The sequence below is a fragment of the Excalfactoria chinensis genome, chromosome 4 (genome assembly GCF_039878825.1).
Source record: "Excalfactoria chinensis isolate bCotChi1 chromosome 4, bCotChi1.hap2, whole genome shotgun sequence".
Lineage (NCBI taxonomy): Eukaryota > Metazoa > Chordata > Aves > Galliformes > Phasianidae > Excalfactoria > Excalfactoria chinensis.
The window spans coordinates 80,646,553-80,659,354 of record NC_092828.1 but is presented as its reverse complement, the minus strand read 5'-3'; the positions used below and the strand labels follow the sequence as shown (position 1 = coordinate 80,659,354).

Genomic DNA, 12,802 nt, shown 5'->3' with positions numbered 1-12,802 from the left:
CCAAGTACAGCTAAATTAAACTGTTTTTCTCAGAACTGTAGAAAACCTCCCCTTTAATTGCAATTCAATTCAGTTGCTTCAATGAATTTCTTTCACAACAATTAGTAATTACCTCAAATTATTTAATTCTCCAGTTGATGAATGCTACAGCCCTGACAAATTATTTTGTGGCTTTAATTCAGTGCCTGTGTAGGTTTATTTGATGAATTCATACATTTATAACAGAAATCAAAATAAATTCTTAGTGAACCAAATGATATAGAGGTACAGCTCCAGTCCCAGAGCAGTGCTCTGCTCCATTTTACCAACACACTGCCTGGGCTGGGACCAGGGCAGGAGGAGCAGCAAGACTCAGTGTGATACCCACTACTGACTTCCCTTACCCTGATGTAATGCTATAATACAATAATAGCAGAGCAGCAAAGACTCTGGCTGCAGCAAGCAAGGATAAGCCCAAATACAGCAGCCTCAGGTGCAAAATCAAAGGGGGAAAAAAAGCTGCTTACCTTTGGAAGGCCTCAGGTACACAGGGATCTCCAGAGAGATACCCTCACCTCCACTGCCAACCCTTAAATGAGGTCTGGGTAGGGGTGGATCCATCCCTCCCAGTACTCAGGTACATTGTGTGTACCTGGACTCCCCTGGGTTTGCCCTGCTTTCACACCCGGTGCTCCAGCACTGTATCAAACCCTGATTTAGCATTTCTGCTATGCCTGCGCTCTGCTGGGGGGCTTTAGTATAAGTTATCTGTTGGAATCCCTATGGATGAGGTTCACCTGGATGGAAGGTTCTTTCCTCAGATGTGTATCAAACTATTTATTGTTGTCCTTGCTCACAGGTCAGTGTTGGGACAAGCACAGTGGAGCAAATGCTGTTTGATGAGGGCCCCTTCATACACCCCGCTTGCTTCCCCCAGGCCTCATGGCAGGATGTGGCCATGGGCAGCTGTGCAGTGCCCCAGGGCCGAGGTGTGTGCTGGCACATGCACAGTAGGGCTCTGAGCTCCACACGGAAGCTCTCATTCAGCCAGCAGTAAATGAAAGGGTTATAGCAGGTGCTACTCATGGCAAATCAGTGCAGAGGAAAATAGAGCGAGTTCTTGGTCTTGATGCCCAGGCTGGAGAGGAGCACTATGTAGCAATTGAGTGGAAACCAGCAGACAGCGAAGACCACCACAACCAGTACCAGCATCTTCATGCTCTTCTTCTTGTTCCTGTGGTGGGCAATGTATTGCTGTGTGGTGACATCACCGATGGCATTGTGCAGCCAGTTTCTTGGCCAGGTGCACGTAGGTGGCAGTGATGACAAGCAGTGGCAGCAGGTACAGGAGCAGGAAGGTGGACAGGTCCAGGTACTTCCAGACCAGCTCTGCAGGCTCAGGGAAATCTGGGAGGCACAGACTCCGCACAGTGGCTTCCCTTGAAAACAAAGAGGTGCAATGGGTAGTACATAGCCACTGCTGTGCATATGAGTGCTGCTGATTCAGCAAGATATGGTGAGGTTTTTGCAGCCCCGTAGACACAGCCTCAGATCTGGTGCCAACAGGAGAGGGGCAGATATTGTTCACCTCAACTGATAAAGGTCAGTCAGAACTGTTTCCCTGAAAACCCTCTCCTTGTGCCCATCACCTTGAGGCTTATGCTCATTACTGAGCACTGTTAACTGCCTTCTGCCCTAAGTTATTCTGCTGTCCAAAAAAGAGAATCTGAGAATGATAGTGCATAGTCCCCTCTTGGAAGCTGCAGCAGATTTTAATTCAATGAGACCCTCACATCCCTTTTTGTCACACAGCAAAACGTTGCTCCTGAGGACCCTTTTTCAACTTAAACTCAGTGGTTTAACTTCTGGTGGCTAAGCCAAAACAGGTAAGTTCATATCTGACAGATTAAACACAATTCATCCATCCAATTCAGAACAACAGATCCATGCTCCCTTGGCACTCCTCACTGCACCTCCACACCACAGAGAACTGAGTGTTCCTGGAAACAAAAATGCATTAAGAGAAAAGGACACTCGCAGATCTATTTCCTGACCATGTTTTCTCCTCTTCTTTCCTTGTTGTTTATGCCTCTTTTCTCTTGTTCCTCTTCACCCTTTTCAAACCTTGTCCTCTGTCCACTTGTCAGCCTCCACCAAGCTGCGGTATTGATTAATACCTGTAATATCCTGTTCTCAGCCCTTGATGTTGCCTTTTGTACCACAAATAGAAGATTGCCTGGAAATGGGCAGAAGTGAACACGTGTGCCACAGGAGATGACAGAGGGCAAAGCAGGGCACAGCAAACCCAAGAACATGAGGATGTGGAGGACCCATGTACACTTAGTGGGACATGCCGCCACGCTCCTATGGGCAGCACAGGGAGGCCACATGCCTACCATGGCTCTGGGCACAGTTCTGAGCATGGCTGCAGCCTGGCTCTTGTCCGGGGGAAGCAGCTCCTGCTGCTGTCAGCTACCAGCCCTGCGATCTATTGCGGGTGACATTACCACCAGCATTTTTATTGAATGGAAAATGGCAATGAAAATAACACGTCCTGGAAGTCCTTATATTGCTGACTGCCCCATGCCAGCTCGAGGCTGGGTTTCCTCTAGGCACACTGAAGGACAAGCACTGACAGGTGCAGCGAAAGAGATAGTGGTATTTGTTCATTCATAAGCAATTTGTTGGGTAATGGCCTGAGCACAGCTGCAGAGCGGTGTGGGCACTGGAGTAACCCAGCACTCTGGTTACAAAGTCTGAGAGCTGAAGATATCCCCTGTGGGACACCTATTGGGCACATAAATCACAGAATAAGCAAGGAGGAGCTGTGGATGCCCACACTGCACTCCTGTTTGTGCAACCAATCCACAAACACTATAAAAAGCAATGCAAGGAGGTGAGTGGGTCCCTGCAGTGCTGGGTGCTGTTCTGCAGGAAGGCATTCCAAGCCATGAGTGCCCTCACCAGACAGCACACAGAGGGGAAAGATGACTGTTTTTTGTTTCAGAGCAGAATCTTTACTTTCTTTCTGTACTTCAGAAGATTTCAGGTGGGCGTGAAGTTCTATTTCCCATCCACTCAAGAAACTTTTGTTGTGTTCAGCCCAGCAAGGATCTCCCTGTGCTGTCAGGCATGCGCAGCAGCACACCCAGACCTCCCATCCCTACTGCAGTACTGCTCCGCTCATCAGTCCTTTGCTGCAAGTAGCGTATCTCTTCTGCTTCTCCAGTTTACGTAACACCTTGCAGAGCAGCCCCCTGCTTTGAAGAAGGTTATCCTATTGCACAAATCCGAAGAGATAAACTCTAAGGAGCCAAATGTATGAATCAGCACATGAAGTTGGGGTTCGTGGCCTGGCTGAATTAGATGCAGTCCTACCCCTCCCTGTCTTTCCTGCACTGTACAAGTACAGATGTAGTGCAGATGTTTACATGATGAGGTTTATTTTCTTTCTCTTCCAAACCACAGCACCTGCTCTCTGTTTCCTCCCCGCCTGGGCATGGGGCCACACAGACATGGTCTTTCTGGGACTACAGAGATGACTGCATGCTAGAAGGGATAAGGAACAGTCCTGGGGGAAGCCAGCCTCCCTGGCACAAACCCACCAGGCACAGGGAACCAGGGAGTGCCTTGCTGCCCTACAGTGTGGCTGTGCCCCCTTGCACAGATCTCCTCCTGGGAAAGGATGGAAACAAAACGAGGTCCCACATTCCTGTGCACCAAGAGGCTCTTGCCAAGCTTCTGCCATAGGAAATGAGATTTCATTGACACACACAGATTACCGCTGATGACTCTGAGTGCCACAATATCTTCCCACAGCTGGGACTCCACCACTCCCTGCTAAGAGCAGAAGGGCTCAAAGCCAGGAGGAGCTCACCTGTAGTTGTACTGGAAGAGCTTCTGATAGATGGCATGGGGCAGGGAGAAGCAGGCAGCCAGCAGCCAAATCACAGTGATGCTCAGCGCTCCTTTTGTCAGAGACATCCTTTGCCTGAGTAGGTTCAGAATGACCTACAACACAGAACACACCAAGGCTCTTGTCTCACAGGAAAGGAAAGTCCCTCCACCAGTACACACAGCATGGTTTGTTTGGTTGGTTTTTTTGTTTATTTTTTACATGATTTAATGCTATTTAGAAAATAACAGCCATGATTAGGGGAAAGTCCTGCTTATCAAAGTGGCCTAGAAAATGGGAAACAGTGAACTTCTCAATCTTCTCAGAGGTGCTCTCAGATAAAGGTTTTCTCTATTTTTATTTTTTTATTTTATTTTACTTTATTTTATTTTATTTTTTGTGAGAATCCTTTTTTTTTAAACTGTGTAGCATTAAGTGGGGAAAAGAAAACAAGATCCTACACAAACTTCTTCAATTCTGGGTACGTCCTTTCCTTCAGCTCCGTCCAGCATGTCCTCCAGTATTCCCACAGCAGCCCCTCAGCCTGCTGCTTCCCTTCATGCTGCTCCAGCATCAGTCCTGCAGTTACATTTCACTGACTGGGATTGCTTTTTACTGATGCGGCAAGCTGAAAACTGCTCCTACCTCAAAGCACCCTGCAGCTCAGTGGTACAGCAAACAGCCAGTGCTGTTTGAGAAGAAGAGAAGAATGGAAGAAACAGGCAACCAGGTCAGAGTTTAAGGTCAAGATATTAGATGTGTTTTACAGATTTGAGTTAAAAAGCTGAAAAACTTGAAAACATCCCCTGCATAGCTGAACCACTGTTTTGCATTTGGCAGTGGCTCTGCTGCCTTTCAAGGCCCCCACTGCAAACAAAACCACTCACACCTATCAGCTGTGCCATACCTTAGAGCCAGGCTGAGTCTGCTTTAACCACCACAAACATATGGCTCAACTGGCATCAAAGGGGTTTGGGAGGAGCTCTGCAGTAAGATGTAGGATAGCAGGGTCTCGCCTGGTGCCTATCCAGGGCAATGGCTGTCAGGGTGAGGGTGGAGATGTGCAGCGAGCAGTACTGTACAAAGCAGCTGACATGACACATTGACTTCCCAAAGATCCACGTGCTGTTTACAAACCGAACCTCAGGGGAAAACAGAAGCCATCAGCAAGCAAACCCATGGGGAATGCCTTGGGCTGCACCTGAGCTTGCTGCTGTCCTTTGGCTGCTGTGCAGCCCCATCCAAAATCCCCAAACCAGCAGTGCAGGATGTTAAAACACCTTCGCATAGAAGCTTATAAGGTTAAAATACTGAGTTGAAATGAGTGGTCCTGTTCCAGCCATCAGAGCTTAACCATATAAACAACATTTACAAACAGCAGTAATCACTTTTTGATTATACTGATAATTGCATTTGGACAAAGTGGTCCATGCCTTGCTCCTGTACATCTGGAGGGCTTTCACTGAAGTCTTCACCCAGCTGCTAGCTGTGAAGGATTTGGATGCTCTCCCCCAGCTACGACTAGCAGCCATGTTGCTTCAAACCCTGGGATTTAAGTTTGACTTTACAGTCCTGCTGCATGCATGTCAATGGCACTGACACACCCAGACACCTACTCTGCAATCCCCAAGAAGTTCTCCTGATCTGTGGCAATTTGCCAGCACACCTAGAGAGAATTCAGAGTCCCTTAGGAAATACAGAGTCTTAGCAGAGCCAAGGGAGCCTGCAGTTTGCTGGACGGTCCTTTACCTGTCTAGCAGAACCACCCAGTTGTGTTGGGCTCAAGTGTGTTGGGTCCACACCTCAGATCTAGCACAGAAATCACTGTGCTGTGCATTCCTGGGGCAAGTGCCCCCGGCCAACAGGGCTGCCCTGTGTACCACTTACCAGAGTAAAGGGTGTGTTGAGCAGCGTGATCATGATGTCAGACACGGCCAGGCTGACAATGAACAGGCTGGTGGCTGAGTGCATCCTCTTGTTCTTCAGGACCACATGGCACACCAGCACGTTCCCAAAGAGAGACATGAATCATAGAATCATAGAATTACTCAGGTTGGAAAAGACCTTGAAGATCATCAAGTCCAACCGCAGCCTAACCAGTAGCCTATCTCTTAAAAAAAAAAAAAAACAACCACAAAACAATACCACAACAACAAACCTCTGCTAAATCATATCCCTGAGTACCACATCCAAATGGCTCTTAAACACATCCAGGGATGGCGATTCAACCACCTCCTTGGGGAGCCCATTCCAGTACCTAACCACCCTTTCTGTAAAGAAGTTCTTTCTAATATCCAACCTAAACTTGCCCTGGTGCAACTTGAGGCCATTTCCCCTCGTCCTGTCACAAGTCAGTAGTGAGAAGAGACCTGCCCCACTCTCACTGTAAGAACCTTTCAGGTACTGGAAGACAGCAATAAGGTCTCCCCTCAGCCTCCTCTTCCTCATACTAAACAGCCCCAGCTTCCTTAGTCTCTCCTCATAGGGCTGATTCTCCAAGCCCTTAACGAGCCTCGTTGCCCTTCTCTGGACCTGCTCCAGTACCTCCATGTCCTTCTTGTGCTGAGGTGCTCAAAACTGGACACAGTACTCGAGGTGAGGCCTCACCAATGCTGAGTACAGGGGCAGGATGACTTCCTTAGTCCTGCTTACCACACCATTCCTGATACAAGCCAGGATGCCATTGGCCTTCTTGGCCACCTGGGCACACTGCTGGCTCATATTCAGCCGACTGTCCATCAGCACACCAAGGTCCCTTTCTGTCTGATAGCTTTCCAGCCATGGAGCTTTCCATGATCATAATCACCGAGTATGCCATGACCAGGAGAGCCTTCACAGTTGGTTTCTGGGATTCCAGCTCATACCAAGCCAGCTCTGCAAACTTCTCCCACTCCACAATGCAGCTGTTTGTCCAGTTGAAGGTGGTCCTGTTGGTTGCTTGGTAGTTGGACATGAGTTTGGTCAAGGAATAGCAATCAAACTCTTCAAGAAAAGCTGCTATCTGTGCCTGGTGGGACGGAAGCAGCACATGAGGCATGGTGGGTAAACCCAGCAAGGCATGGGGCTGCTGACCCAGCAGTGATCCACCAGCTACGTAGCTCTCTAAGCAGCTGGTGAAGATGCAACTGGCACTGCGGGCAGTGCCTATAGGTGCACAGCCTCTAAGGTGCAAAAGGCTCCCCAGGAGCAATACCAGGGAGCATTTACAGCAGAGACTTCAGAATAGAGCTGGTTTGGGACTGCACTCTCAGCTTCCTCACGTATCAGGAGCTGCAGTAGCTCCACAGGTGGGCTGGAGTGATTAACTTGGTATTACATTGAACGTACGTAGGAAAAGCTCAGATGGCTATTTGTTTGTTTTAATTCGTTCTCAGATGAGTACACTTCTCCAGCTTTCAGGGAAGGATGTTCTGGTGCTGCTCTTATCCCATACTTCAAAACAGTGGTTTCTTTTCTGCTGAAAGTTGAAACAAATCCATTTAGAGTATTACTTTTGCAAGTACAGGTAGCTGTTGTATACATCTAACCCCAGCAATTATTCTATAGCTGTTCGGACCTTGAAAATTACATCAGAAGTTGATTTCAATATATTTCATATTTTTCTCTTCCAAAAAACAGTGACATTCTGTTTATCTTTGTTTCCAGTGAGAAAGCGATCTGTCCAGCAAAGGCAACGCTCAGCAGTAAGGAAGCACACAGGGTCAGAAAATGCCCTCACAACATATACAAACCAGCACAGAGCATCAGAAAACTCAGCAGGAATAAAAATCACTACTTACCTCTAGACCTCCTTTTCCTGTTTATAGATATTTCTGGTGATTTCAGATTGATCTATTGTTGTTAGGTGGAAATTCAGAAGCACTCACACCATTCCTTCTGGCTACGCTGCACACAAGAGGAGAAAGTTGTTTGGAAAGCATCAGGATTTTAGCAAGGAGATGCTGTGTTTTGTACATGCCCCATGGCTGCGTGTACAAATCAGTAGACCTCATATGGAGGGCAGGATTAAGAAGCAGCACTCTTGGAGCTGTAGGAACTCCCTGAGATGTCAGGAGGCCCCAGTGCTCACCCAACAATGCAAGCATCCAGAACTGCACCCACCTGGGTGAATGCCCACCAAGGCACTGAAGGACCCACGCTGAGGTTTCTGTGCTATCACATTAAGAAGCTGATCGAGCTGAAAATCAAATAAGTGGCATTCTCACCTGGCTCAGCTGCTGGCCTGGCCCACCTCGTGGCTTATTTCTCCCAAGGGAGGCTCAGGAACAAATGGATGAGGGGAATGGGAGAGCTTAAGGAGATGATGGAGCTGTGACCTGATTTTCCAGTGTGGAATTTCTCCTTGGATATTTCTGTATCAGTCAAACATTGTTGAAGTGGTTGTTGGAGCTCAGCACTGTTTGCAGCCTCAGGCAGAGCACAGATGCAGCAGGGACAGCATCCCATTTTCTTGGGAAGGAGCATGTACTCTGCACCACGGTTTAATGTAATAAGAGTTCAGCTTTGAGCTTTATAACTCCACATAACCTGAAGGATCAGAGAGGGAAATGCCATCCAGCTCAACCTTTCCCCACCCTTCTGACCCGCATCACCCAGGGCTCCAACTCATCTCTTCCTGTTGCAGAGTCATTCACTTTTCATTACAAAGAATTTAATAGCACTTCTCCGACAACCTCCCGTCGGATGATCTGAACGCTGAACACAAACCAACGCTTCACTCACCGAACCAAACAAACCTTTAGAGAAGAGCAACACAGCTCGCAAGCACGAGTTAACTGCGGGCTCCCAACAACCGCCAAATAACGGAGAGAAAAAACCTCCCCATCACTTAACGGCTGTGCTACCGCCGGCAGCTCCGGTTCAGACCCCCCCGGGCTCAGAGCTCCGCCGGACCTGCACAGCTCGGGGGCGGTGCCAAGCGGAGCTCCGCGCCCCGCTGCGCTCCTTTGGCTTTAGCGGAGATGGGCGCCTGGTGGCAGAGCCCGACGGCGCTGTCTGTGCAGGGCTGTCGGAGCCCGATGTGAGTGAGGTTAATGAAAGAACAGCGCCTCAGCTCAGGCATTGCTCTCATCTATCGCTGTGCCGTCGGTGCGCACGTGTTTCGTGTGTGTGCTTCATGTCTTGCCTGACATGTTGTTGCTGGCTTTTTACTGCCATTCAGAAATGCCATTTTTACTGCCATTCAGAAATGAGAGTGATGGGTTTAATCAGATCCTCATCAGGATCTCAGATGTTATCTTTCTTCAGATGCAAAGGATTTATTTACAGGTATGCATTAGAGCCTCTTGAAACTCTCAGAATGAAACTCAGCACAGTCCCATCCCTGCATCCTATCTTCCTTTCACAATAATCCCCACTGACCCTCAGCTGTGCTTGGTTCCTGCACACAGGTGGGTGAGCAGAGATGAGAGGCAGCCTGCTGTGTTCCTGAAGGCACAGCCTGGAGCATTTAGCTGAGATCAGGTTGTTTTATCATAACTCACACCAATGACAGGTGCTGTGCCTTGGCTTCCAGGCTCCCACCCAGCAGATGGTGCAGCAGATCTGGGTGCTGCCAGCTGTGTCTGCACAGCAGTTCCCCCACATCCATCCCTCAGCTGTCACGGTATGCTGGGGGAGAAGCACCTGAGCTGTTGGAAGAAAATTGTTCAGAGTTTTCTGTGCTGTTTTCCTTCAGCAAAATGCAAGTTGCCCACCTGTCTGGGGAGGTTTGCGGCTGAAGATGTTAAAGGCTTTCGACGTTTTTCCTTTGGGTGTCTTACTGTTAAATGCCAGAGGGTTATTTTTGTGTGCCCCCTGTGGCGCACGGTGGAAGAACTGCCGCTTGCAACTCCGGGGGCCCGGGTTCGAATCCACCCTGTGGTGCAAGTGGTAGAACTGCCACGCTGCTACACAGAGGGCTCGAATCCTGGGGGTTGGACTTGATGATCTCTAAGGTTCCTTCCAACTCGCACGATACTATGATTTTGTCTCCTGAAGGGTTGGAAGCTCTCTAGAGAAATGAACTGATAATGCACAGATGTGAAACCAGAGGCACTGTGACTTCAGAGCCACAGGAATGCTCCTTTGCTCTCAGATACTGGTGTTTATTACCATCATTGTGGTTTGAGGTACAGAAGGTGAAGCTGATGCCCTGCAATATCATTTACCATGCATGGCACTATTCAGTGTGTGCAGCTGCTCACTGTTCCCTCATGTGACACATGTAAAGTCAGCCCGGGTGTACACAGGGCAACCAGGAACTGAATTCATAACTGAACTGCACCAGGATGCTCCCATCAGCCCCTGTCCCCTCAGAGCTAAGCTCTCAGGCCATGACTATGAGCCTCCCTCCATGGAGCTGAGCGGGGCTGTGCCAACCTGGGGTAAAGATAAGGAATGCTGAGCAGCAGATGGCTCAGATCTGAAACAGAACCTTTAACTAAACTGAATCCCTTTGCTGTCTGAATTCCAGCCCTACCTCAGGCAGCAGAACTGCAGTCTGAACATCAGTGACAGTCAAGCTCAGTTTCCACAGGATCAGAGTGCAATCCACCATCAGCTGTCCATGTAAATGGGAGCACAGCTTTCATATTCACTGTTTCATGTTAAAGTCTGCCATTAGCACACATTTTAAATGGAATGGATACTCATCCCAAGGCTCAGGTCCTACCCATTCTCCCAGTTTTCATCCCTGCCCTGGCTGATACCTCAGTTAGGAAACACAACTGTCCCCTCTGCTTTTCTTTCTCTTATCTGATGCATTTACTATCAAGTGGCCTGGCATCAGGTGGATTCATCCTTCAAAAAGATTTTCTTCTTTATGACTATGCTGAGCCTGGAATGCATGTTAATGTTCTGTGTTTTCTGTTGCACTGATTAGCTTGGCAAGCACAGAAGATGAATCTTTCCCACAGGCAAATGAATGGCCTCAGAGGAGGAATGCCATGAACCTCTCTTTACTTTTTTCTCTTTGTTAGCTTAAGAGTATGAACAATTAAAACCGAAGAGATCTTTCCATTTCATATAGAAAAAGTATTGCCAAATGCTGGGCCTGGTGAGCAATTTTCCTCATCCTATTCAGTTTAGCTTTGTTAATGAACAGTGTATAATCTAAGTGAAAAGCTGACAGCCTGGCCCAGTTGCTGTGGTCAGTGCTGGAGCTGAGGAGGAGGAGCACCCAACACTGACCTATTCTGAGCTAAGGAACTGAACACCAAAATCCTTCTGTTATGAAAAGTCATCTCTTGTCAACATGGGAGACCTCAAACAAAAGCACAGAAAAACCTCATTTAATTATCCCAAAAGAGAAAATGGTGCAGAGGAGTCTGTTACAGTTACATGGGACTGCAAAAAAAAAAAAAAAAAAAAAAAAAAAAAAAAAAAAAAAAAAAAAAAAAAGAGAGGCCAATATGCTGCTTTGCCTGTATTTAAAGTGATTACAAACTGACAACCTCCCCATGTGCAAGGAGCAGCTCATTGTCAGAAAGATGTGCCAAGGCTGCAGGGAGTTCCAAGGCAGCAGCATCTCCAGACACAGTTCTGGATACAGAAGAGGGCCCCAGGGAATGTGGAGCTCTCTCCTTGAGAGTGCAGCTGAGAGTAAAACAGTGCTTTCAAGCATCACCACACAGCATTTTCTTTCTGAGCAATGCATTTACTGCTATAACTGCTGAGGGCAGCAGAGAAGCAAAAGACTGCTCTGCAGCAGAGCCCCACAGCACAGAACAGCTGCTGTGCTCAGAGGAGTCAGAACTATGGGATGGCCTCATCACCAGCAGAGGGGTGAGACAGCATGGAAAGATTCATAGGAGGGAGAAACCACTTCATGGTTTCAGAAAGCAGATGAGTGTAAGCTATTGTCCTTACATGGGGAGCTTCAGGTGTAGGTCTGGCCTTCAGGTGCAAATTGAATGTTAAACTCCTACTGAAACTCCAGAGCACTTCAAGATGTGGGGATTAAAACTTACAGCTGCATCACTGTGAAAAACAGCCACTGTGTGGTATAGATGTGAACCCATTTCCAGTGGTGTAGATCAGACTCCACTGGGGTCCGGGCTGCTCTCTTTAAGCTCCTCCTGGTGTTGAAGCTCCTTAAAGAATAGGACAACTCTACTTCACACTGTGCAGTGTAGACTGACTTACAGACCATGTCAGGCCATGAAGGACTTACTGGGCACCCAGGAAGTCTTGGATAGTGTGCAACATGCACCATTTTCTTTGGCCATGGCAAACTGCCCTGCAGTTTCCTGCTGGTATGCTGCTAAAATAGAAGGGAAATTGTTTCCTTGTGAATCAGCACAATTGGTATCTTTTGCTTGTTTTATCTGGCTGAGTAATTTCTGCCTGGGAGGGAGAAAATTGTGATCCCGTGAAACATCCATGGCCAAACACCAGCAGACCCCAATGAGTGACTCTGGACTTGGACACCAGATATCAAGACCATTCTCTAACTTTCCACCTCCCAGCTCTCGTTTAGACGTTGCTGACTGCTGAGCTGCACAGAGCATCCCTGCAGCCACAGGGCAGCAGCGCCCCGGGTGCCGCCGGTACCGCATTGCCACCTGATCGCACTGCTGCCCTTCGTGCTGCTGCTGCACGGTGACCGTGGGCACAGCCCATTTCTTGCAAAGGGTCGCTGCTGCTGTGCCTGCTCGGCTCTGAAGGCTCTGCGCACCGAGGGCTCCGGCGATCTGCCGGTGCCTGGGATCAGCAGGGCGAAGGATGTGTGACAGCGTCGGGCAGCGGTGTGCGGGGACAGCTGGCACGGCTCGGCTCTAGAGCTGCTCCGTGCTCGGGGTGGGGCGGGGCCTTTCTTCTCTGCCCCTGAGGAGAATCTGGCAGAGACTGAAGGACGGAACCGTGTGTTATCTTTAAAAGGGAGAGAAAGGAAATGTTTTCCTACAGCAGAAGGGGTAAGGTCGTCACTCGGCTGATTAACGCCACTGG

At 48.5% G+C, this 12,802-nt stretch overlaps 1 pseudogene; it reads right to left on the bottom strand.

Moving 5' to 3' along the window:
* Nucleotides 1-816: 816 nt before the first annotated feature.
* On the bottom strand, nucleotides 817-6,911 carry LOC140251761 (G-protein coupled receptor 83-like; annotated as a pseudogene).
* Between the last annotated feature and the right edge of the window lie 5,891 nt (nucleotides 6,912-12,802).